Raw genomic sequence first — 26,326 nt, 5'->3', positions numbered from 1 at the left:
TTAGCTTTACGCTAAGCTAAAATGCTATTTCTAGCCATTTTACATGCACATGTTACCAGGCTCAATCCGATTTTTTTTATCAAGTAAATTCACGTTGGATCATATTTTCCTTTTTTCTAGTTTGATATTTGATATTAGGGCAAAAAGCATATTCTTGATAATAGTTTTTTTAATTTTTTTCCTGTACAAATATCTAAAACTCCTTAAAACTAGATCAATTCAATTTATATTATTTTAGAAACAACACTGCATAAGATTTTTAGGTTTTCAGAGAATGTATTTTTCAACATGTTGTAAGATTACATATGCAGAAGAATTCCAGCAACATGATTTGAAACATTACACACAGGCTTTCATTTTGGAATGTTGCAACATCATAAATTACCGGCCTTCAGCCGGAACCCCCACCAGTTAAACCAAGCTGTTCTGTGTAAGATTACGGATCATCAGATTTGCACAACTCTAAGACATTTCATCTTAATCTAGCCTTGCTAGATAATGCTGAAAATCATTTTGAACTGTGGTAATGTTTGTACCTGACAAATTAATGATTATAGACTGATGGACCTCTTTAAAATGTGTGTAGTGATGTGCAATCACCTAAAATTGATAAATATAATTTTTTATTTTGTATGATTCATCTAATTCTACTAAGAATGGTAACTATAAGGCTTAACTTGATAAAATACAATGATATGTAAAACCAATATGATTTTGTAACCAGGTATTTTCATGTTTTGTTACCTACATGTATAATATCCATGAAAAAATTTCATATTTGGTATTCAAGCATTTGTTTGGTTACATAGAGAAAGCTGATGACAACGAATATCATATCTCTTGTACCATGTGCAAGATATAAAGTTAATTTGTCCATCCTGATTGGCGCAGGACACATTTGGGGATGTGGCCAATTCCAGTTAAAATATTTCCAAACAGGAAACACAGGCTCTCTTCCTTCTCTGCTCTTCTGTCATCATCTCTTGTCCGGCCTCTCCTGACTGCTCAGACTTCGCTCTGACTCTTCCCTCGTGGTCTTCTCGGGAACTCGTCGGAACCAGGTCCATGCCATGTGAGGTCCAAGGGAGCTCGGGACTTGATGTCCCGAGAAAACTCATCGCTCTCTACAGCCTCGCTTCAAAATTATCGTTCATACAGACAATAAATTAGATCATACAAATATCAAAACATCGACGGAACGAACATTTGACCAAGAACTAAGCAACACAAAGTACGCAAGGAAACACCAAAGATACATAAGTACATCTCCAATATTGTACTCAAAGTGCTGGTGTATTAGTTAAATAATTTGGGTAATCCGATAGCAAATCGATGTAGACTCTTGTAGACTCTAAATGGTTCTTAAGGTATTGTCATCAGACTCCATAAAGTTCATCTTCACTGTACTGTACAGTAGAAATTGTGAGCTGATACAACTAGACGTTGTATTACAATTTTCAATGATGGAGAATCTAGTAAGACTAAAAATAATCTAGTTATTTATAATTTATCTAATTTATAATGGTTGTCGAACGCGACTAATTCCGTTATACATTTCATTACCTAATAAGTTACAATAAGGACAGTTTAAGTTAGACCATTGCCTACATATTTCAAGACCCTAAATTCCCTCCTAAATGTTGCATACTAAATATCCTTACATATAATGGTGTGAGCATGAAATTCAGTTTAAAGTTTACTCCTAAATGTCGCATTTCCTTTATTCCCTACATAGAATGGTAGAATGCGTGCAAAGTATCCTACATATTATGATGTGAGAATGAGGGCATTTTAACTGATCCCGTCCACATCTCTAAATTATATATGTAATACCCTACAATGTGTATTTTGTCTTTCTGTACTGGCAGAGTTTTCATAGTCAAAACAAGTGAAAAATCTACCAGTGCTGAAGAAGTAATCTGTAGTATTTAGAATACATTAATGACCTTGAGTAATCTAACAGAATACGTTACAAATGACATTTTACAGCATGTATTCTGAATATATATATATAGTATATATATATATATATATATATATTTTCTTATTGTTCATTTCTATATATACTTATATTTTCTATTCACTTTTTATTTTTATTCTAAAAAGCTTCTGCACCAAGACAAATTCCTGCCTTGTCATGTGATATCATGTTCCCTTATATGATCTTGTCATGCGTTTCCCCTGTTCATGTGTCTTGTTTTCATTGGTTCATTGGTTGATTACTTTATTGTCAGTTCTAGTTTATCATTGGTTTTAGTTCATTAGTCTTGTTATCTTGTTTATAGCTCTGTCTTTTCATTGGTTGTCTTTTTACCCAATGTCTGTGTATTTAAGCCCTCATGTTTGCTATTGTCTAGTGTCAGGTATTGTTTAGTGTAACGTAGTCTATGTTCAAGTCAAGTCAAGTTATGTCAAGTCAATAGTCAATAGTCAAGTCAAGTCAAGTCAAGTCAAGTCAAGTCAAGTCTAGTCTAGTCTAGTCAAGTCAAGTCGTTTATGTTTTGTTTTGATCACATTTGTAGTCAGGGTTTTTGGATTCCACGTTTATAAAATAAATTGGACTTGGGTTCATCACTTTACCTTCATCTCTTCGATTTCGAAACAGACTCCTAGGGTGCAGGGGCGATGCCAGGATTTTTTCCTTACATCATTGTTGATTGGTTGTTGAATGGTGTTATGTATAGGCTATATAGTCCAACATTCCAAAATTGTATTGGTACAGCATTCTTTTTTAAACTGTGTAGTAGTCTTATTGCAAGATTGACTTACTGGATCTTTAACTACTAAAATGATTCTCCACCATTGGGTTGAACGGTTCCTTTAGCATATCCACTTGAGGACAGTTTGATTACAAACCATTATCGGCCTGGATTTCTCAGAACATTAAGCTAACCATGCTCAACAGTGCTGGTGGAATAGCTTTAGCTGAATGCAAAGGATCTTTTTGGAAGGTGTGGACAGATCAAGGTCAGTTTCAGTTCAATATATTTAGGAATTGTATTTCCAAAAACTACTGGACCCGCCTTTCTGAAATTTGTCAATGGATTAAAAATTTTTCAACTTTTGGGTGCATGATATAGTGTCACTTTTGCCCTTGTGTTTTTCCACTACATCCTGGGAACACACCATCCCCATTGAAATCAATGGATCCCTAGTGCTCTCCAACACAGCGTAAACTCTAATGAAAAGACACCCTAACACAAGTGTGAGTGTTATAGCCACGACTACAGCTTACTTGACCAAACTACAGTATTTGAAATAGTGATTGACCTAGAATAGAGTGAATCATCTAGATGAGGGTTTGATGAGGTCAGCGTGAGACGCTGGTTATGAGACCCGGCAAGAATTTCTGTTGTTTGCAAGCACAGCATGCTCTCCACATCTCCATTTCAGGCAGCAGTGCAGGTCTGTTAGAGGTGTTTTAATGTCAGGCTAAAACTGGGTGTTCAGAAATAGCTCAGTACTCAACACTAACACTGAAAGACAATCCTGGACTGACATGACAAGGGGTGAGAGGTGGCATGATGTTGACATCCCATACACCTGAAACCACCCAAAACTCTGCAATATTAATTTGATCATATTTATTTTGTCTTGTTTTCCAGAACAAAATATTGAAACATCCTTAAAACAAGATACATTTATTTAACCCCTTAAACAATAGAGCACACACAGAGCAAACAGAGCCTGAATCACAGGCTTTCAAAGACAGGATAAAACAAATTCATGTTCATCAATAAGATTTTAAAAATATACAATATAATTTATGAATTATTTAAATTAAAATATGTCTTTGGGGGTGGGGTCTGTAAAATTAGACCAATATTTTGCTATTTCTCCACTGTACAGTATGTGTAGAAGATAAGCTCTTAAATTTGGGTCTGAAAAATTGCAAACAAAAGCCAAAATGTGCAGCAGAATTTAAGGGGTTATTAATGTTTTTTCTACCACATTGGTAAAATATATATTTTTAAGAATAAACCTAAATACATTTTTTTAGATTAAGAAAAATAACATTAATTCAAGGTACATTCTGTGAAAACATTATTTTCTTACATAACTCATCCTTAAAACAAAATAAATTAACTTTTTAGATGGAAAATATTAAGAAAATATTCTTTGCAATGAATGCCTTTTCCTTAGTAGCAAAAAGCAAATTCCTCATTTTTGGAGAGATAAAGAGTAAAATGGAAACTTCCCAAAAATTATGAAATGTTTGTTCCCTTTTCAAATGAATTGTTCCACTATCTGTCTGTCTTCCTTCCTGTTTTCCAGGCTTTTTGGTTATCAGAGACTCTGGCTTTTCTTATGCAGTCCATTCTCAAACCAAAACGCCTGTATGGCACATTGATTCTTGCCCTGTCATTAGTCCACCAGGAAGTTGATGAGGGCAGTTCTGGGTGAAAGGATGGCTTTTCTAATAATGCGGTCAGAAAGAAGGTGAACGCCCAGAGGACTCTCCATTACCAGCTCTTTAACCCTCTGTGTGTCCTAAGCCACCTCACAGGGTACAGATACACTCCCACACACCTCATTATTGATCTGAGAAGAGAACACAGAGAGGATTGAACAGCTGAAAGGTAACAAACTGAATCTGATTAAAGCAAAAAAAGATCTGATTAAAAAACAAACTAGACTTTTACCCATGCGAAACCTGCTTCTATGATGCCAGGGCATTGCTATGTGGTTGTTAAGGTGTTTTGAGTGGATTTGCGTGTTGCTATGCGGTTGTTAGGTAGATCTGTTGTTGCTAGGTGAGTCAAAAAGAGCCCAAAAAAGCCCACCTCTATGTCTCTATGATATTCTAGTCCCTAGATATGGCTCAGGTCACAGACTACGATTCTGGAGTGGTTATTAGGGTGTTGCTATATGGTTGCTTAGAGGACAAACCGAATATTGGCGAAAGAATCTGGTTAAAACTGTCTATGTTCACCCTTTCAATGCATAATTTTTTCCTTCAAATTACCTGTAGTTTTGTTTTTAAAGCCAACCCATCAAATGTTGAAGTACTTGCAGAATAGTGTATCACGGATGGACAAACAACAAGACTGGATACCTTAGTTAGTTCTGTGTGTAGATTTGTGTAGAACTGGCATTATCTGCTCATGAAATACAAAGCATCCAGACAGTTGGACTGAACCACGGGAGAAACTCAACCCTGTCATTATGACTCCCAAAGTAGTTCATCCACCTCCACAAAGTAGGGGATTCCCCAAAATACTGCAGCTGTGCTTATCCACCACACCAGGCTGGTGCCTAGCTGGAGCCTGTCAAAGAGTGGGCGGAGCAAAGCTTTCTGGGTAGCAGAACTGAACCCTGGCCTACAGGAAGATGAACTACAAAGCAGTGGAAATATCTAGATAGAGACTTTGAAATATATGAACTCTGACCACAAATGCTTAAATAAAGACTGTGTTAGAGACACCGGTTAGTGTCTTTAAAAATGAAGGAAAAAATTAAAGACATGTACACTAAAGTCTATTCTGAACATGTCCACACATCTGAAATCTTCATGCATGTTTAGACAGGAATACTTTTGGACAAAACCAGCTCTTATAAGGCAGCATATATTCGGAATTTTGTTCTATTAATTGTTCTGGTCTGTTCTGTTAAATTCTATTTGAGTCCTGTCTTTTCCATTTTATTCTAGTGTTCTGTTTTGTACTGTTCCGCTCTGTTATATTGTACTGTTCTGTTCTATTCTTTTGTTCTGGTCTTTTCTATTATACTCTATTATGTCTAATTTACTCTGTTCTGTTCTATTCTGATCCATTTTAGTCTATTGTTTTGTTCTGGTCAGTTCCATTCTACTCTCATTTGTTCTGTTCTATTCAGTTGTTCTGATCTTTCTATTCTATTGTATGTGGGATATATTTCTATTCTACTCAGTTCTTTTCTATTCTTCTGATACATTCTATAGTATTGTTCTGTTTGATTATATTCTACTCTATTCAATTATTTTTTATTCTGTTCTGTTCTATTCTGATCCATTATATTCTATTGTCCTTTTGTAGTCTATTCTACTTAATTCTGTTCTGTTCTATTTTGTACTGTTCTTTACTGATCCATTCTCTTCAACCGTTCTGGTCTATTCTATTCTACTCTATACTATTCTATTCTGATCCATTCTTTTTTATTGTTTAAATGTAGACTGTTATTCTGTTTTGTTCTATTCTATTCAATTGTTCTGTTCTAGTCTATTCTGTTCTACTTTACTTTATTGTGTTCTATTCTGATCCTTTCTATTCTCCTGTTCTGGTCCATTCTCCTCTATTCTGATCCATTCTATTATATTCTGGTCTGTTATTCTGTACTGTTCTGTTCTATTCTGATACATTCTAATCTATTGTTCTGTTTTGGTCTGTTCTATTCTATTCTACCCTACTCTATTCTGTTCTATTCTATTCTACTCTACTCTAATCTGTTCTATTCTATTCTGATCCATTCTTTTGTATTGTTTAATTCTGGTCTGTTATTCTGTACTGTTTTGTTCCATTCTATTCAGTTTTTTCCAGCTTCTTGGAGAATTCACCACAGTTATTCTATCTATTTAGGCTGTCTCAATTACTTCTGTCTCTTTATGCAATCCCAGACTGACATGATGTTAAGTGGGGCCATGACATCTGTTGCAGGGCTCCATGTTCTTCCATTCTAATCTTTTCTAATTGCAAAAGGAATGTTTAGGAGTCTAACATTTATATTTCCCATTGACACACTAAAGCTGAAGAAATAAATAACCATCTTAAGACAAATTCTTTAGTGAAACATTTGCACAGTAGTGTGTATATAGACCTTTGTTTAGTATTTAGACAAGAAACATCTTAATCACTGTGGACCTGTAAACAAAGCTTACAGAGATAACATTTTCATTTTGCAACAATCTAATCCACAGAACATTCCATGAGACTCCCTTAACAGACAACCCACATACAGTACCCATGTGATTAGAATAACATTAGAAACAGAAATAACAGTTGTATACTTTGTATATTGTGAGAAACAGACAGAAGAACAAGAACCTAATAAATTCAAGGACAGCTCCGGGGCTACAATGCAGCCTTTGTTTCAGAAATACCTAGCAGAAGACTCATCTGCTCTCCAACAGTATGTTTGCTTCTTTGAATATGAATTATTTTAACTTTCATGTTATTCCCGTTGACAAACACGAAGCAGAAAGTGTCTGAGACATTCCTCTCCCGAATGTAACTGGCAAATCTCAAATCTGCAAATCAAATATAGGTGATCAAATACCTGAATCGCAAGAAATTCTATTTATGCAGGCTTGATTTGCTTTTTGTTTAGCATCCTCTGAAGCATGCTTACATTTAAGCAGCATAATAAAATGTACAATAAAATTGTAAATTATGTGATGTTTGCGTGAGTACTTGCTTGGATTGGGGTGGACTTGCTCATCGGATCATATCTCTTCACACATTCAGAGGGTGGAGCCCACATTGAAACTGTGAATATGAATGAGCCTTCCCCTGCCATCCTATGTTTTGTAAAATCTGCAGGACGCCTATGACTAACTACCAAGTTCATATACCATGTCTTTTGGAGACTCCTGGCAATGCACAGACTCTCTGTAATTGCATACTCTGCCTATAGCTGGCACTCTGTTCTTATCAGTTCTATTCTGATCTATTGTATTATATGTTTCTCTTCTGTTCTGTTCTGTTCTATTCTACTAGTTCTGGTCTGTTATTCTGTACTATTTTGTTCCATTCTATTAGATTGTTCTGTTTAAGTCTATTCTGTTCTACTGTACTTTATTGTGTTGTATTTTGATCCATTCTATTCTATTGTTCAGGTCAGATATGTTCTATTCTACACTATTCTGTTCTATTCTGATTCATTATATTCTATTGTTCAGGTCATATATATTCTATTCTACACTATTCTGTTCTATTCTATTGTTCAGGTCAGATATGTTCTATTCTACACTATTCTGTTCTATTCTGATTCATTATATTCTATTGTTCAGGTCAGATAGATTCTATTCTACATTATTCTGTTGTATTCTGATTCATTATATTCTATTGTTCAGGTCATATATGTTCTATTCTACACTATTCTATTCTGTTCTATTCTGATTAATTATATTCTATTGTTCAGGTCATATATGTTGTATTCTACACTACACTATTCTGTTCTATTCTGATTAATTATATTCTATTGTTCAGGTCATATATGTTGTATTCTACATTATTCTGTTCTATTCTATTCTGATCCATTCTATTCTATTGTTCAGGTCAGATATGTTCTATTCTACACTATTCTGTTCTGTTCTATTCTGATCCATACTATTCTATTGTTCAGGTCAGATATGTTTTATTCTACACTATTCTGTTCTATTCTATTCTGATCCATTCTATTCTATTGTTCAGGTCAGATATGTTCTATTCTACACTATTCTGTTCTGTTCTATTCTGATTCATTCTGCTCTATTCTTCAGGTCAGATATGTTCTATTCTACACTATTCTGTTCTATTCTATTGTTCAGGTCATATATGTTGTATTCTACATTATTCTGTTCTGTTCTATTCTGATCCATTCTATTCTATTGTTCAGGTCAGATATGTTCTATTATACACTATTCTGTTCTATTCTATTGTTCAGGTCATATATGTTCTATTCTACATTATTCTGTTCTATTCTATTTTTCAGGTCATATATGTTGTATTCTACGGTATTCTGTTCTGTTCTATTCTGATCCATTCTATTCTATTGTTCAGGTCAGATATGTTCTATTCTACACTATTCTGTTCTATTCTATTGTTCAGGTCAGATATGTTCTATTCTACTTTATTCTGTTCTGTTCTATTCTGATCCATTCTATTCTATTGTTCAGGTCAGATATGTTCTATTCTACACTATTCTGTTCTATTCTATTCTGATCCATTATATTCTATTGTTCAGGTCAGATATGTTCAATTCTACACTATTCTGTTCTATTCTATTGTTCAGGTCATATATGTTCTATTCTACACTATTCTGTTCTGTTCTATTCTGATCCATACTATTCTATTGTTCAGGTCAGATATGTTCAATTCTACACTATTCTGTTCTATTCTATTGTTCAGGTCAGATATGTTCTATTCTGTTCTGTTCTATTCTGATCCATTCTATTCTATTGTTCAGGTCAGATATGTTCAATTCTACACTATTCTGTTCTATTCTATTGTTCAGGTCAGATATGTTCTATTCTGTTCTGTTCTATTCTGATCCATTCTATTCTATTGTTCAGGTCAGATATGTTCTATTCTACACTATTCTGTTCTATTCTGATTAATTATATTCTATTGTTCAGGTCATATATGTTGTATTCTACATTATTCTGTTCTATTCTATTCTGATCCATTCTATTCTATTGTTCAGGTCAGATATGTTCTATTCTACACTATTCTGTTCTGTTCTATTCTGATCCATTCTATTCTATTGTTCAGGTCAGATATGTTCTATTCTACACTATTCTGTTCTATTCTATTCTGATCCATTCTATTCTATTGTTCAGGTCAGATATGTTCTATTCTACACTATTCTGTTCTGTTCTATTCTGATTCATTCTGCTCTATTCTTCAGGTCAGATATGTTCTATTCTACACTATTCTGTTCTATTCTATTGTTCAGGTCATATATGTTGTATTCTACATTATTCTGTTCTGTTCTATTCTGATCCATTCTATTCTATTGTTCAGGTCAGATATGTTATATTATACACTATTCTGTTCTATTCTATTGTTCAGGTCATATATGTTCTATTCTACATTATTCTGTTCTATTCTATTTTTCAGGTCATATATGTTGTATTCTACGGTATTCTGTTCTGTTCTATTCTGATCCATTCTATTCTATTGTTCAGGTCAGATATGTTCTATTCTACACTATTCTGTTCTATTCTATTCTGATCCATTATATTCTATTGTTCAGGTCAGATATGTTCAATTCTACACTATTCTGTTCTATTCTATTGTTCAGGTCATATATGTTCTATTCTACACTATTCTGTTCTGTTCTATTCTGATCCATTATATTCTATTGTTCAGGTCAGATATGTTCAATTCTACACTATTCTGTTCTATTCTATTGTTCAGGTCAGATATGTTCTATTCTACACTATTCTGTTCTGTTCTATTCTGATTCATTCTGCTCTATTCTTCAGGTCAGATATGTTCTACTGTACTTTATTGTGTTGTATTTTGATCCATTTTATTCTATTGTTCAGGTCATATATGTTGTATTCTACATTATTCTGTTCTGTTCTATTCTGATCCATTCTATTCTATTGTTCAGGTCAGATATGTTCTATTATACACTATTCTGTTCTATTCTATTGTTCAGGTCATATATGTTGTATTCTACATTATTCTGTTCTGTTCTATTCTGATCCATTCTATTCTATTGTTCAGGTCAGATATGTTCTATTATACACTATTCTGTTCTATTCTATTGTTCAGGTCATATATGTTCTATTATACACTATTCTGTTCTATTCTATTGTTCAGGTCATATATGTTCTATTCTACATTATTCTGTTATATTCTATTTTTCAGGTCATATATGTTGTATTCTATGGTATTCTGTTCTGTTCTATTCTGATCCATTCTATTCTATTGTTCAGGTCAGATATGTTCTATTCTACACTATTCTGTTCTATTCTATTGTTCAGGTCAGATATGTTCTATTTTACTTTATTCTGTTCTGTTCTATTCTGATCCATTCTATTCTATTGTTCAGGTCAGATATGTTCTATTCTACTTTATTCTATTCTATTGTTCAGGTCAGATATGTTCTATTCTACACTATTCTGTTCTATTCTATTGTTCAGGTCAGATATGTTCTATTCTACACTATTCTGTTCTGTTCTATTCTGATTCATTCTGCTCTATTCTTCAGGTCAGATATGTTCTACTGTACTTTATTGTGTTGTATTTTGATCCATTTTATTCTATTGTTCAGGTCATATATGTTGTATTCTACATTATTCTGTTCTGTTCTATTCTGATCCATTCTATTCTATTGTTCAGGTCAGATATGTTCTATTCTACACTATTCTGTGTTGTTCTATTCTGATCCATTCTATTCTATTGTTCAGGTCAGATATGTTCTATTCTACACTATTCTGTTCTATTCTATTGTTCAGGTCATATATGTTGTATTCTACATTATTCTGTTCTGTTCTATTCTGATCCATTCTATTCTATTGTTCAGGTCAGATATGTTCTATTATACACTATTCTGTTCTATTCTATTGTTCAGGTCATATATGTTCTATTCTACATTATTCTGTTCTATTCTATTTTTCAGGTCATATATGTTGTATTCTACGGTATTCTGTTCTGTTCTATTCTGATCCATTCTATTCTATTGTTCAGGTCAGATATGTTCTATTCTACTTTATTCTGTTCTGTTCTATTCTGATCCATTCTATTCTATTGTTCAGGTCAGATATGTTCTATTCTACACTATTCTGTTCTATTCTATTCTGATCCATTATATTCTATTGTTCAGGTCAGATATGTTCAATTCTACACTATTCTGTTCTATTCTATTGTTCAGGTCATATATGTTCTATTCTACACTATTCTGTTCTGTTCTATTCTGATCCATTATATTCTATTGTTCAGGTCAGATATGTTCAATTCTACACTATTCTGTTCTATTCTATTGTTCAGGTCAGATATGTTCTATTCTACACTATTCTGCTCTATTCTTCAGGTCAGATATGTTCTACTGTACTTTATTGTGTTGTATTTTGATCCATTTTATTCTATTGTTCAGGTCATATATGTTGTATTCTACATTATTCTGTTCTGTTCTATTCTGATCCATTCTATTCTATTGTTCAGGTCAGATATGTTCTATTATACACTATTCTGTTCTATTCTATTGTTCAGGTCATATATGTTGTATTCTACATTATTCTGTTCTGTTCTATTCTGATCCATTCTATTCTATTGTTCAGGTCAGATATGTTCTATTATACACTATTCTGTTCTATTCTATTGTTCAGGTCATATATGTTCTATTATACACTATTCTGTTCTATTCTATTGTTCAGGTCATATATGTTCTATTCTACATTATTCTGTTATATTCTATTTTTCAGGTCATATAGGTTGTATTCTACGGTATTCTGTTCTGTTGTATTCTGATCCATTCTATTCTATTGTTCAGGTCAGATATGTTCTATTCTACACTATTCTGTTCTATTCTATTGTTCAGGTCAGATATGTTCTATTTTACTTTATTCTGTTCTGTTCTATTCTGATCCATTCTATTCTATTGTTCAGGTCAGATATGTTCTATTCTACTTTATTCTGTTCTGTTCTATTCTGATCCATTCTATTCTATTGTTCAGGTCAGATATGTTCTATTCTACACTATTCTGTTCTATTCTATTGTTCAGGTCAGATATGTTCTATTCTACACTATTCTGTTCTGTTCTATTCTGATTCATTCTGCTCTATTCTTCAGGTCAGATATGTTCTACTGTACTTTATTGTGTTGTATTTTGATCCATTTTATTCTATTGTTCAGGTCATATATGTTGTATTCTACATTATTCTGTTCTGTTCTATTCTGATCCATTCTATTCTATTGTTCAGGTCAGATATGTTCTATTCTACACTATTCTGTTCTGTTCTATTCTGATCCATTCTATTCTATTGTTCAGGTCAGATATGTTCTATTCTACACTATTCTGTTCTATTCTATTGTTCAGCTCAGATATGTTCTATTCTACTTTATTCTGTTCTGTTCTATTCTGATCCATTCTATTCTATTGTTCAGGTCAGATATGTTCTATTGTACACTATTCTGTTCTGTTCTGATTCATTATATTCTATTGTTCAGGTCATACAGTGGGTACGAAAAGTATTCAGACCCCCTTAAATTTTTCACTCTTTGTTATATTGCAGCCATTTGCTAAAATCATTTAAGTTCATTTTTTTTCCTCATTATTGTACACACAGCACCCCATATTGACAGAAAAACACAGAATTGTTGACATTTTTGCACATTTATTAAAAAAGAAAAACTGAAATATCACATGGTCCTAAGTATTCAGACCCTTTGTTCAGTATTTAGTAGAAGCACCCTTTTGATCTAATACAGCCATGAATCTTTTTGGGAAAGATGCAACAAGTTTTTCACATCTGGATTTGGGTATCCTCTGCCATTCCTCCTTGCAGATCCTCTCCAGTTCTGTCAGGTTGGATGGTAAACGTTGGTGGACAGCCATTTTCAGGTCTCTCCAGAGATGCTCAATTGGGTTTAAGTCAGGGCTCTGGCTGGGCCATTCAAGAACAGTCACGGAGTTGTTGTGAAGCCACTCCTTCGTTATTTTAGCGGTGTGCTTAGGGTCATTGTCTTGTTGGAAGGTGAACCTTCGGCCCAGTCTGCGGTCCAGAGCACTCTGGAGAAGGTTTTCGTACAGGATATCCCTGTACTTGGCCGCATTCATCTTTCCCTCGATTGCAACCAGTCGTCCGGTCCCTGCAGCTGAAAAACACCCCCACAACATGATGCTGCCACCACCATGCTTCACTGTTGAGACTGTATTGGACAGGTGATGAGCAGTGCCTGGTTTTCTCCACACATACCGCTTAGAATTATGGCCAAACAGTTCTATCTTGGTCTCATCAGACCAGAGAATCTTATTTATCACCATCTTGGAGTCCTTCATAAGGAATGATATTCCGGACATTATTAAAAAGGAATTGCAAATTGTATTTGCAATTGCGTTTTCAATTTGTGGACGCATAAAATGTGACATAATCCAAACGCAATTGCAAATCGCGCATTACCGTTTGCATTTTCGTTTAAGCGAACGCACAGTGACTGCCAGATTTCAAATGGAAAAGCAAAGTCCGTTTGCAACTGTGTTTCCCATATCTTACCAGTTTTGGCCCTGTCATATTTAAATAGCAATTTCAATTACCACGTCTGCTTTTTCACTTTCTCAGCGTCGCGTATGTAGCCAGCCAAAACTCAAATGGAATACTAATTCCCTTAGTATTTCCATTTCCGATGCCTTACACGGAAACCTGTCAATCAGGGTCAAGGGTGGGATTATGCTTTTTTTTATAATTTTTTTTTATTATTGAATTTTAAAATTTACAACAATATCTGGCTTAGTTAGAATTCACAAGAATATCAGTGCTAACTGGAAACGGAGCACGTAAAATTACAAACAACTTTAGGAAAAGGAGAGTAAATTAAAGTAAAATAAGAATAATTAAAGTAATAATAATAATAAAAAAGATAAGATAAAGAAACAGTTATAAAATAATAGTTAAGGGGCTTCAATTAATTTTAAGGGATTATTAATTGCAAAATGGCCAGCTCTAGGAAGGGTTCTGGTCATCCCAAACGTCTTCCATTTAAGGATTATGGAGGCCACTGTGCTCTTATGAACCTTAAGGGCAGCAGCATTTTTTTTGTAACCTTGGCCAGATCTGTGCCTTGCCACAATTCTGTCTCTGAGCTCTTCAGGCAGTTCCTTTGACCTCATGATTCTCATTTGCTCTGACATGCACTGAGCTGTAAGGTCTTACAGTATATATTCTGTTCTACACTATTCTGTTCTATTCTATTGTTCAGGTCATATATGTTCTATTCTACACTATTCTATTCTGATTAATTATATTCTATTGTTCAGGTCATATATGTTGTATTCTACACTACACTATTCTGTTCTATTCTGATTAATTATATTCTATTGTTCAGGTCATATATGTTGTATTCTACATTATTCTGTTCTATTCTATTCTGATCCATTCTATTCTATTGTTCAGGTCAGATATGTTCTATTCTACACTATTTTGTTCTGTTCTATTCTGATCCATTCTATTCTATTGTTCAGGTCAGATATGTTCAATTCTACACTATTCTGTTCTATTCTATTGTTCAGGTCAGATATGTTCTATTCTACACTATTCTGTTCTATTCTATTCTGATCCATTATATTCTATTGTTCAGGTCAGATATGTTAAATTCTACACTATTCTATTGTTCAGGTCATATATGTTCTATTCTACACTATTCTGTTCTATTCTATTGTTCAGGTCATATATGTTCTATTCTACACTATTCTGTTCTATTCTATTGTTCAGGTCAGATATGTTCTATTCTACACTATTCTGTTCTATTCTATTGTTCAGGTCATATATGTTCTATTCTACACTATTCTGTTCTATTCTATTGTTCAGGTCAGATATGTTCTATTCTACATTATTCTGTTCTGTTCTGATCCATTATATTCTATTGTTCAGGTCAGATATGTTCAATTCTACACTATTCTGTTCTATTCTATTGTTCAGGTCATATATGTTCTATTCTACACTATTCTGTTCTATTCTGATCCATTCTATTCTATTGTTCAGGTCATATATATTCTATTCTACACTATTCTGTTCTGTTCTATTCTGATCCATTCTGCTCTATTCTTCAGGTCAGATATGTTCAATTCTACACTATTCTGTTCTATTCTATTGTTCAGGTCAGATATGTTCTATTCTACACTATTCTGTTCTGTTCTATTCTGATTCATTCTGCTCTATTCTTCAGGTCAGATATGTTCAATTCTACACTATTCTGTTCTATTCTATTGTTCAGGTCATATATGTTCTATTCTACACTATTCTGTTCTATTCTATTGTTCAGGTCATATATGTTCTATTCTACACTATTCTGTTCTATTCTATTGTTCAGGTCATATATGTTCTATTCTACACTATTCTGTTCTATTCTGATTCATTATATTCTATTGTTCAGGTCATATATATTATATTCTACACTATTCTGTTCTATTCTATTGTTCAGGTCATATATGTTCTATTCTACACTATTCTGTTCTATTCTGATTCATTATATTCTATTGTTCAGGTCAGATAGATTCTATTCTACATTATTCTGTTGTATTCTGATTCATTATATTCTATTGTTCAGGTCATATATGTTCTATTCTACACTATTCTATTCTGATTCATTATATTCTATTGTTTAGGTCAGATATGTTCTATTCTACACCATTCTGATCGGTTCTATTCTGATCCATTCTATTCAATTGTTCAGGTCAGATATGTTCTATTCTACACTACACTATTCTGTTCTATTCTGATTAATTATATTCTATTGTTCAGGTCATATATGTTGTATTCTACACTATTCTGTTCTATTCTATTGTTCAGGTCAAATATGTTGTATTCTACATTATTCTGTTCTATTCTATTGTTCAGGTCAGATATGTTCTATTCTACACTATTCTGTTCTATTCTATTGTTCAGGTCAGATATGTTCTATTCTACATTATTCTGTTCTATTCTATTGTTCAGGTCAAATATGTTCTATTCTACACTATTCTGTTCTATTCTGATACATTATATTCTATTGTTCAGGTCATATATGTTGTATTCTACACTATTCTGTTCTATTCTATTGTTCAGGTCAAATATGTTGTATTCTACATTATTCTGTTCTATTCTATTGTTCAGGTCAGATATGTTCTATTCTACACTATTCTGTTCTATTCTATTGTTCAGGTCAGATATGTTCTATTCTACACTATTCTGTTCTATTCTATTGTTCAGGTCAGATATGTTCTATTCTACACTATTCTGTTCTGTTCTATTCTGATCCATTCTATTCTATTGTTCAGGTCAGATATGTTCTATTCTACACTATTCTGTTCTATTCTATTGTTCAGGTCATATATGTTCTATTATACACTATTCTGTTCTATTCTATTGTTCAGGTCAGATATGTTCTATTCTACACTATTCTGTTCTATTCTATTGTTCAGGTCAGATATGTTCTATTCTACACTATTCTGTTCTGTTCTATTCTGATCCATTCTATTCTATTGTTCAGGTCAGATATGTTCTATTCTACACTATTCTGTTCTATTCTATTGTTCAGGTCATATATGTTCTATTATACACTATTCTGTTCTATTCTATTGTTCAGGTCAGATATGTTCTATTCTACACTATTCTGTTCTATTCTATTGTTCAGGTCATATATGTTCAATTCTACACTATTCTGTTCTATTCTATTGTTCAGGTCAGATATGTTCTATTCTACACTATTCAGTTCTATTCTGATCCATTCTTTTCTGATCAATTTTATTCTACTGTTCTGATCCATTCTCTTCTATTCTGATCCATTCTATTTTAGAGTTTTTTTCTGTTCAACTCTATTCTGTATTATTCTATTGTTCTGTTGTGGTCTGTTCTATTCTCCTTTATTCTGTTCTGTTCTATTCTGATCCATACTTTTCTATTATTCTGTTTTGGTCTGTTATTCTGTACTATTCTCTTATATTCTATTCAGTTATTCTATTTTGGTCTGTTTTGTTCTTCTCTATTCTGATCCATTTAATTCTATTGTTATGTTCTATTATTATCCATTCTATCATATTTTTCTGTTCTATTCTGTTCTAATATATTATTTTCCAATCTTTGTTCTGTTCTATTCTGACACATTCAAAATAGAGCAGAATATAGAATATGTTATTCTGTTCTATTCTTCTCTATTCTGTTCTGTTCTATGCCCACGGTTTTCAAATTGGGAGGCCACCTCCCCAGGGGGGCACCAGAGCATGTCATGGGAGGCATGACATTGATTATAATTTCACCAAGTAAAATCAAAAGATTCATAAATACAATAAAAATGTATAGTGAAGATAAATGGTGTTATAGTAATGGCATAGAGAGATCTCTCCGCTCGCAAGCTGAAGTCCATGGCTCTCACTCAAAACTGGACGCACACTCTCAAATAAACTACGCTGCTCTACGAAATCTCCCTGCTCTCGCTCAGGGAGGGTGTGTGCATGCTCAAAACGTGTCCTATGCATTCGCAAATCTAATATAAAGCTATGTTCATTCATATTATGCCTCTGCAGATGTGTTGTATAAAAGGAGAAATGATACTGGAGTTTGATTAACCAACTCTTTACTTTTAACCAACCATTTGGCCGGTAACCATTTATTTGTAATTCTTTTGTAATATCATACATGGTTACATTTGTATTGTAAGAATGATATTCTGATGTAAGTGACGTGAGCAAATAAAACCATCAATTAAACATCTGTTGCAACTGACATCTTCTGTTACCTCAGTGGAAAACAGCTGCACAAGTTTATCTAGTTTGCAGAAAATCTGAAAATATATGGAACAAAATCACACGTGTCCATTAACTCCTCGTGAGTTCAACATGATACGGGTTGATGTGTCATTTTGTTTGTGACAAGTGAAGTTTCACATAGAGACAGAGACTGACTCATGTGCTGCTAGTTTATCACAGATATAGGCTAAAAACAGTCATGAGGACAATTTTTTTTTATAGATGTTAATCACGCATCAGTGTTGAATTCTGCCTGCATCACCTTGGTCAAAGGATGGACTACTCTCTTAAAATGGAATACATTGGCAATTTATTCTAACTAACTAAACCAACTAAAGCTTAAAAAAATAAAATAATAAACTTAATCATCAACACAGCATCATTTTCTGTAAGCTGTGTGACTCTCCAGTTGACACACTGGAGTCCTTCCGCTTCCCGGGAACCATCGTCTCCCAGGACTTCAAGTAGGAGCTGAACATGAGCTCTCTAATTAAAAAAGCACAGCAGAGGATGTACTTCCTATGGCAGCTGAATTAGTTCAACCTGCCGAAGACAATGATGGTGCACTTCTACACCTCCTTCGTTGAGTCTATCCTCACCTCCTCCATCCCCATCTGGTACGCTGCTGCCACTGCCATGGACAAAAGCAGACTGCAGTGTGAGAAGGTGATTAGCTGTAATCTCTCCAGGACCTGTATGCTCCAGGACCCTGAGGCGGGCACAAAAGATTGTGGCCGACCCCTCCCACCCAGCACACAATCTCTTTGAGACACTCCCCTCCGGCAGGAGGCTACGGTCCATTAGGACCAAAACCTCACGCCACGGAACAGTTTCTTCCCGTCTGCAGCTGGCCTCATAAACAAGGCCTAGGACCCCCCTGACACCATCTCTTATCCCACCTCCAGAGACACTACACGTTACATGAACACAGTTTCCACATCTGTCTTGCGTCAATGCAAAGAACATTTATCTGGTCTATTGCACTTTTCATTATACTCAAACTTTTATGTGAACAGTGAATATTTGCACATTCATGGTTCATATTCTGTGCATATTTTGCACAACTGTACAGCTCCTTTATTAAAACCAGTCAGTTTACTTTTTCTATATATATATTGTATCTTTAATATAGTTTAATATTTATCTCACTATGTTTATTGTTATTGTACGCATCAAACACCAAAGCAAATTCCTTGTATGTGAAAACGTACTTGGCAATAAAGTCAATTCTGATTCTGTTATGATCTATTGTTCTGTTCTATTCTACTCTATTTTGATCCTGACTGGCAGGATTCCTATGTCTCGTGAAATTGACTTGCATACATACATGAGCCAAAATATTATGACCACTCTCAGGTGAAGCGAATACAGTTGATCATCTCCTAGCAAGGCCACATGTCAAGGTCTGGGTAGATTAGATGGTAAGAGAACAATCAGTTGTCGTAGTCAACATGTTAAATGCAGGAGAAATGGGCAGGAGGGAGTGTGTGTGTGTGTGTGTGTGTGTGTGTGTGTGTGTGTGTGTGTGTGTGTGTGTGTGTGTGTGTGTGTGTGTGTGTGTGAAAATGTTTACACTACATAGACCAAATGTCCCCACAAGGATAGAAAAACCTGAGATCGCCTACACTGTGGGGCCCAGCTTTTTTCAATGTTAAAATGCAAAAAGGTTTCTGTGAAGGTCAGGTTTAGGAGTAGGGTTAGGGTAAAGGTTAGGGGATAGAAATGATTATTGATCTGTATAAAATCCATAAAATGCATGGAAGTCTATGGAGAGTCCCCACAATGATAAAAAAACAAGTTTATATGTTTGTGTTTGTTGTGTGTGTGTGTTGTTGTGTGTGTGTGTGTGTGTGTGTGTGTGTGTTGTACCCGTACAGAAACCTGGAGTGTGTCAGCGGTTTGTAAGTATTCTGGGTTGACACTAGGCCAGTTCTGCTGAAGCACATCTCCCTTCCCAGACAGCATGCTTAAAGGATTTCTCACCTGAGACAAACCTGAGAGAGGATTCAAGAACTTGTCAATAAAACTGTTATTGTAACATCTTTAAATTGGAACACAGTGCAATGACTGATCTAGCACACAAACTGCATGCCATGGTCACATAATCTGGTCCCTTATGCCAAGATCCTGTATATTTAGAAACTAGTGCGTGACCCCCAAAATGCCTTGAGGAAGGATGTACATTTCCGCTTGTCCTTTGTGTGTATATGTTTGTTTGTGAATGCAAAAGTGCACTTTTTGGAGGTTGGAAAGAGAGGATGTTGAAATTGTTCACCCAACAAATTACAATTCTGTCATTATTTACTCACACACGTCTTTACAAAACCCACAGTGACCAGTAAACTCATAGTTTATAATGACAATGTCGATTAAGCTCCAAAAAACACCAGAAAAGCACAAAATAGAAGTTCATATGACTTGTGCGTTACATTCAAAGTCTTCATAAGTCATGCGATGGCGCTGTTTGAAAAATAGCCTTACATTTCTGAAGATCCCTCTTCTCCAGCTCTCAAATGAATAATGATGCGGTTAGAAGTGTCACATCAGGTTTGACATCAATGACGTCTGGCCACGAGACAAGCAAAGATCAATGTATTTGATTTGAGAGCTATGCCTTTTTTTAGTTTATTCCTCACACAAATCTATCGTATGGCTTCAGAAGACTCCGAATGAAGTGCATATAGAGTGTGTGGACTCCTTTATGATGTTTTTGTGCTTTTTGGAGCTTGACCAACTTGGACACTTGACATTTATATGACACTGTTGTTTGGAAAAGAGCTGCATGAAGATTCTTCAAAATTCTAATTTTGTGTACCACTGAATAGATTAACAGTATATATATATATATATATATATATATACAATGTTTTCTTTTTTTTTTTTTTGTGACATGTCGGTGAGTAATGATAAATAATAAGAATGACCTAATTTTCACTTTTGGATAAATTATTTCTTTAAATGCCAAAAGTGTAATCTATTTCTGTAAGTATAAAAGCACGTGCACTTCTAAATACTTAGTAAACAACTTTTAGACACACATATACACTTCCTGGTCACCATCTATCATTGTGTTATCAGAATGTAAGGATGTGTCCATTCCTCATCGTTTCTCACGTGTGTGTGTGTGTGTGTGTGTGTGTGTGTGTGTGTGTGTGACAATAGTGGGATGTGCAGTGGACTTCAGTGACACGTTTCCGCTGTTTTTCCCAACACTAGCATTTTCCATGACTTTTCACCCAGCTCATAATTATTCACTTTCATCCTGAGTGATTTTTTTTTAAGAACTGAACCAAAGTACCATTGTTTTATTTGTTGTTGTTACTGTGTATGGTATTCATGGTATTTTGTGTGCAAATACAGGGTTGGATCATGGTCCAGCCAGGCCTTTCGATACCTTTCCCCCACCACTGTACCTTGTGGAAGACCCCCTATCCTACATTGAGCATCAAGGGTGACTTGACAAAGGTTAAGGAAACATGTGATTTGGTAGGCTAAAATATGACCAAAAATAGTAGCATACACAAATATAAGGCTTTCAAATGGAAATATTTAGATTTATATTCAAATATAAAGATTGAGCTTTGATTTTGGATGACTTGCTTGCCTCAAAGTGTTTGTTTAGGAGTAAAAAGCCATACTTCATGGCTAAAGCGTAAATCCATCTGTTAGCATCTGTTACTTGAAAATCCATTTCTTTCAGAAACACTAAATTTAGTTCAAAATTGGACTATAACTGTGAATCCACTGTTTTTTTTTCAGTTTGTGGTTACATGTTCTCATGTAATCAGCCGTGTAATCAGCGTTGCCTTGGGATCCTTGATTGTTTCTATGGTAAAGCTTGCTGCGAGCGGCTCCTGATCGCCATTAATTCCCTGGCTAAATCTACCTCACTCTGTTTTGTGTTCGTCACTCGATTGTAGTTTGAGTCCTGTTACTTACCACTCTCTCCCTCTGCCTTTGTATATGCTGTATCATGTTCTGTGTACTGGTTACCAGTCTGCGCTGGGATTGTGGTTACCTTCTAGTCTGTTGCCACACCTCTCTTGACGCTTCTCCTTAGTTCCCCTCAGCGATACTTCACTGCACTGCATCTGCTCAGCACGCGACCACTACGCACATATGCCTACGAAAATACTACTCTACAGAGGATTCCTCGAGGATCTACGTTACACTTCCACTACACACACGAGCCTACAAACACACCATCCATCTCCAGCTGGCCAACGTGATGGGACATGTCAAATAGGGGCTCAGTTGTATTTGTTAAGGGGGCCAGTGAACCTGGAGTTCAGCTCACACTTTAAGAGTGCTTACTACATGTATTACACGCAGCATATTTGAATATATGTGAATATGAAGGAGATTTAAGAGCTGCCATGGAGGGGAAGATTATCAGTGAATAATGGCTTAAATTACAGTGTTTCACACAAAAAGTAGTGACTTCAGAAGACTTGGAATATAGTGCACAAGTCATATGAACTACTGTGATGATGTGATTATTTTCTGGCTGCGTAAATAAATAATGTCAGAATTTAAAATGTTTGGGTGACCTAATTCTTTAACAGCACTGTTGGCAGCAGAGTTGATCACAGCAGACTCACTGAGACTGTGTTGGTCTGACCCATATGTCGAGAGATATGCATTAAACAGGAAGTCTTCTGTGAAGTGATCTGTGACCTGTCAACAGAATAGTCTGGATTTGTTTCATTCAGCACACTATCAACTTTCAGAGTGCCTTAATTCTCCCTCCATCTGACTCCATTTCAAACATTACAATGAACTAACTTGCATTGTGTTGAAAACTGCAGTCTGACACATTCTGGAATGGATTGACTCACATAATCGAGCTTGCGTAGCTAGAAAGGTTTAACTTGCACAAAGAATATATATCGGGAATAAAAACATCCTAGTCACACTCCTGAGCAGCATTGGGTGTAATCTGATTACAAAATAATTACTTACTGTATTCTAATTAAGTAAAAGAAAAGTAGTGCAACACATTACATTTTAAATTTGAGTAATTAGATTGCAGTTACTGACTTTTATAAATACATTATTTGGGTTACACTTATTTCTAAAATCATACGGAGTAGTCCAATTGAATTAAAACTGGACTATTTCACCCAATATGTGTGTTCCATATAGGGATGTTAATGAATAATCAATGATTGATTATAATTTGTTCGATTATGCTTATCGATTTATTCATTTCAGCCCAAATGAATTCAGTTATCATGCCAGCATAGATAGAGCGCAACAGTTTCTGGTAGTAAAAGTCCTATTCATATTTCCATAGACAAATTAACTTTAAATGATAACTTATAAACCTTTAAAGAAAGACCAACCTTGAGCTCCGAGGTTATTTATAGATGGTATATGCTTCTGGTGAAGCCATCAGTCTGCGTTATTTCAACGTCGTTACAAAGCTAACCCTCAAAGAGTTTAGACATTCATCTGTCCAGTTAGACAAAACTGTCTATAAATGGAGATGTTTAGTACTGTGGCTACTCTCCCTAGAAGTGGCTGTCCAGTCAAGATGACTCAAAGGGCACACCACAGAATGCTCAATGAGATAAAAAAGAACCCTAGAGTGACCGCTAAAGAAGGAATCATTGGAACTGGTTAACATCTCTGTCCATGGCAGGACACCACAAAGGAAGCTTTCCAAAAAATGCATTTCCCACATTTATCAAGATATCCTACAGAATAATGTCAGGGTCGCTGTGTGCCAGCTGAAGCTCAGTAGATGTTGGGTGATGCAGCAGGACAATGACCCTAAACATCAAAGGAAATCCACTACAGAATGGCTTCAAAACAAGTAAAATTCACCTTTTGGAGTGACCCAGTCATAACCCTGACCTTTTTAATGGGATTTGTTCAATATAAACATAAAAGATTATAATTTTTTGTGTTGTTAGCTTAAGCACATTAGCTTAAGTGTTTGTCTGTACTTGTGACTGATGAAGATGAGATCACATTTTATGAACAATTAATGCAGAAATCCAGTTAATTCCAATGGGTTCACATACTTATACTTGTCACTGTACTTTGTACTTATAGTTGTCTCTAAAAGTAAGCCAAGGGATAGGAGAAAGTATTCAAACTTAAAAAAATTACACACTTCAACTTTAAATGTCAAAAGGTGTATCATTACTGTCTGAGATGAATGAGTATATACTGTATAATTGTCAAAGCACTATGGATGTATTCTTGATGGTGGAAGCTGCTATTTCGTCATGATTTGGGACTAAATCACCAATTTCCTTTGGTTAGTTAAGGTCAAGGTCTTGCTACAGCAAACAGGCTCTACATCAGAACGGAAAGGGCAACATCATTCCCGGAGAGGCCCTGACCAAACACATGACACAGCTGATGACAGCACCTTTTCCAGGCAAAAGATCAAAGATCCCGAGGCTTAATGGCTTTAGAGTGGATCAGGCATAGTGCAGGCCCTATACCAGCCCTTTGGACAGGCTATTTATACTATGCTATAACAGCACATTCCACATTTACCATCTCGCTCCAAAAAAAAAAAATGTTTTGAAGAATGTTCATTCTGCCCTTTTTCATACAATTAAAGCACATAGTGCCCAGGAGCTCTCCAGTGCCATAATGCACAATAAATAAATACATAATTTAATTAATTAAATAAAATAAAAATGATCATCAAACTGGTTCATTTGACTTGAAGTGTTCTGAAGCAATACAACAGTTTTGTGTGAGGAACAGATCGATATTTAAGACAATATTTATTGAAATCCTAGCTCATCAGTGTCATTGGTGCTTCCATATTCAAACTTGCCACTGTTTCAAAACTGGCAAAGAGACTATCAAATCTGGTGACACATCTTGAGGTGCTAAATTTGAATATGCAGAAGTGCAACTGAGATTCGAGAGATACTGTGGAGGGGAATATTTTCAGTGGATTTTGAGAAAAGTAAAAAATAAATCAGTCTGTCTCACAAATCTATTGTATGGCTTCAGAAGACTTGGAATATGGCATGCATCATTTATGATGTTTTTATGCTGCTTTTTTCCATTTGGGAGCTAGACAGATATGGTCACTATGAATGTCATTGTATGTAAGAGAGCTGAGAGAAAATTCTTCAAAAATTCACCCTTTGTGTTCCACAGAAGTAAGAAAGCCATAGGGTTTAACATTCTGTTTGGTATCACTGCTTACCCTGCTTATATGCATGGGTACATTAATGCAACAAATTAATGCATCAAATATTATTCACATAGTCCCAACATAACTGGATTGAGTGAACATGGTTTGTACACAATAAAACTTAAGTTGAGACCAAATGCTAAAGAATTGTGTTTCAGCTCATTTTAAGTTCATTGAGCAAGCCATAAAAACCATGTTGAATAAACATCATCCGTTAGAAGTCTGAATCTATTTAAACATTTGACAGCAATGTGACCATTTCACTTTTTGATGACTGTGTTGAATATCACTTGGACTTTATGCAATATACAGTAATTATGTTCACATCTCAAACATAACTGCATTAAGTAGATTTCATGTGTATTAATTTAGTATTTTCAATGGAGCTGCTTTCCCTATTTATCAGTGCAGAGGAGTAGTTTTTGTTACAGTTCACATTGTCTTGTTTGAAGGCTGGTGCTAGGTAGGATGTGCTCTTTGTAGGTATCGATAGATCATCCTCAGCTTAGAATATGTTTTGTTTAAATGAGACGGCCTTCATGGGACAAACAGAAACAGAACGTATCATGGTTGCTATGACAAAACACCTCGCTCTCAACTTGCCCTGAGTGCGAAGGGAATCTCTGAGGTAAACTAAATTGTTTTTTATTTTATGGCTGTAATTTTATTTTACGTTATATATTATTATAATATTACATATTATATACGTTACTGCTCTCTACTGAGGTACTTCAACTTGGCATTTAACATTAATTGCGGTTGAACATCATATTTTCGGGTGAATAAGTGTCATTTTTTCAAAGAAATGATGTACTTTTCCGTTGAGGCAAAAGATTGTGGGTTGTGAGTGCCAATGAAGGATACACCTCTTGCATCCTCTGGATTTCTGTGAAAGAAGGTCGCATTTGAAGGCTTCAAGTGGCGTGTCCTACTTGGGTTTCAGAAATCAGACCTCTGTGACGTATGCAGCCGAAAAATACGACCCCTGGAGTACACAACCTTCGAAATGAAACAGACAACCCATTTGT

At 34.9% G+C, this 26,326-nt stretch overlaps 1 pseudogene; it reads right to left on the bottom strand.

Moving 5' to 3' along the window:
• Nucleotides 1–4,491: 4,491 nt before the first annotated feature.
• The window catches only part of LOC127655605 (probable leucine--tRNA ligase, mitochondrial), an 89,878-nt pseudogene continuing 68,043 nt past the window's right edge, over nt 4,492–26,326 (bottom strand).

This window comes from Xyrauchen texanus, chromosome 15 (assembly GCF_025860055.1).
Source record: "Xyrauchen texanus isolate HMW12.3.18 chromosome 15, RBS_HiC_50CHRs, whole genome shotgun sequence".
Lineage (NCBI taxonomy): Eukaryota > Metazoa > Chordata > Actinopteri > Cypriniformes > Catostomidae > Xyrauchen > Xyrauchen texanus.
This window is presented reverse-complemented; position numbering and strand designations above follow the sequence as displayed.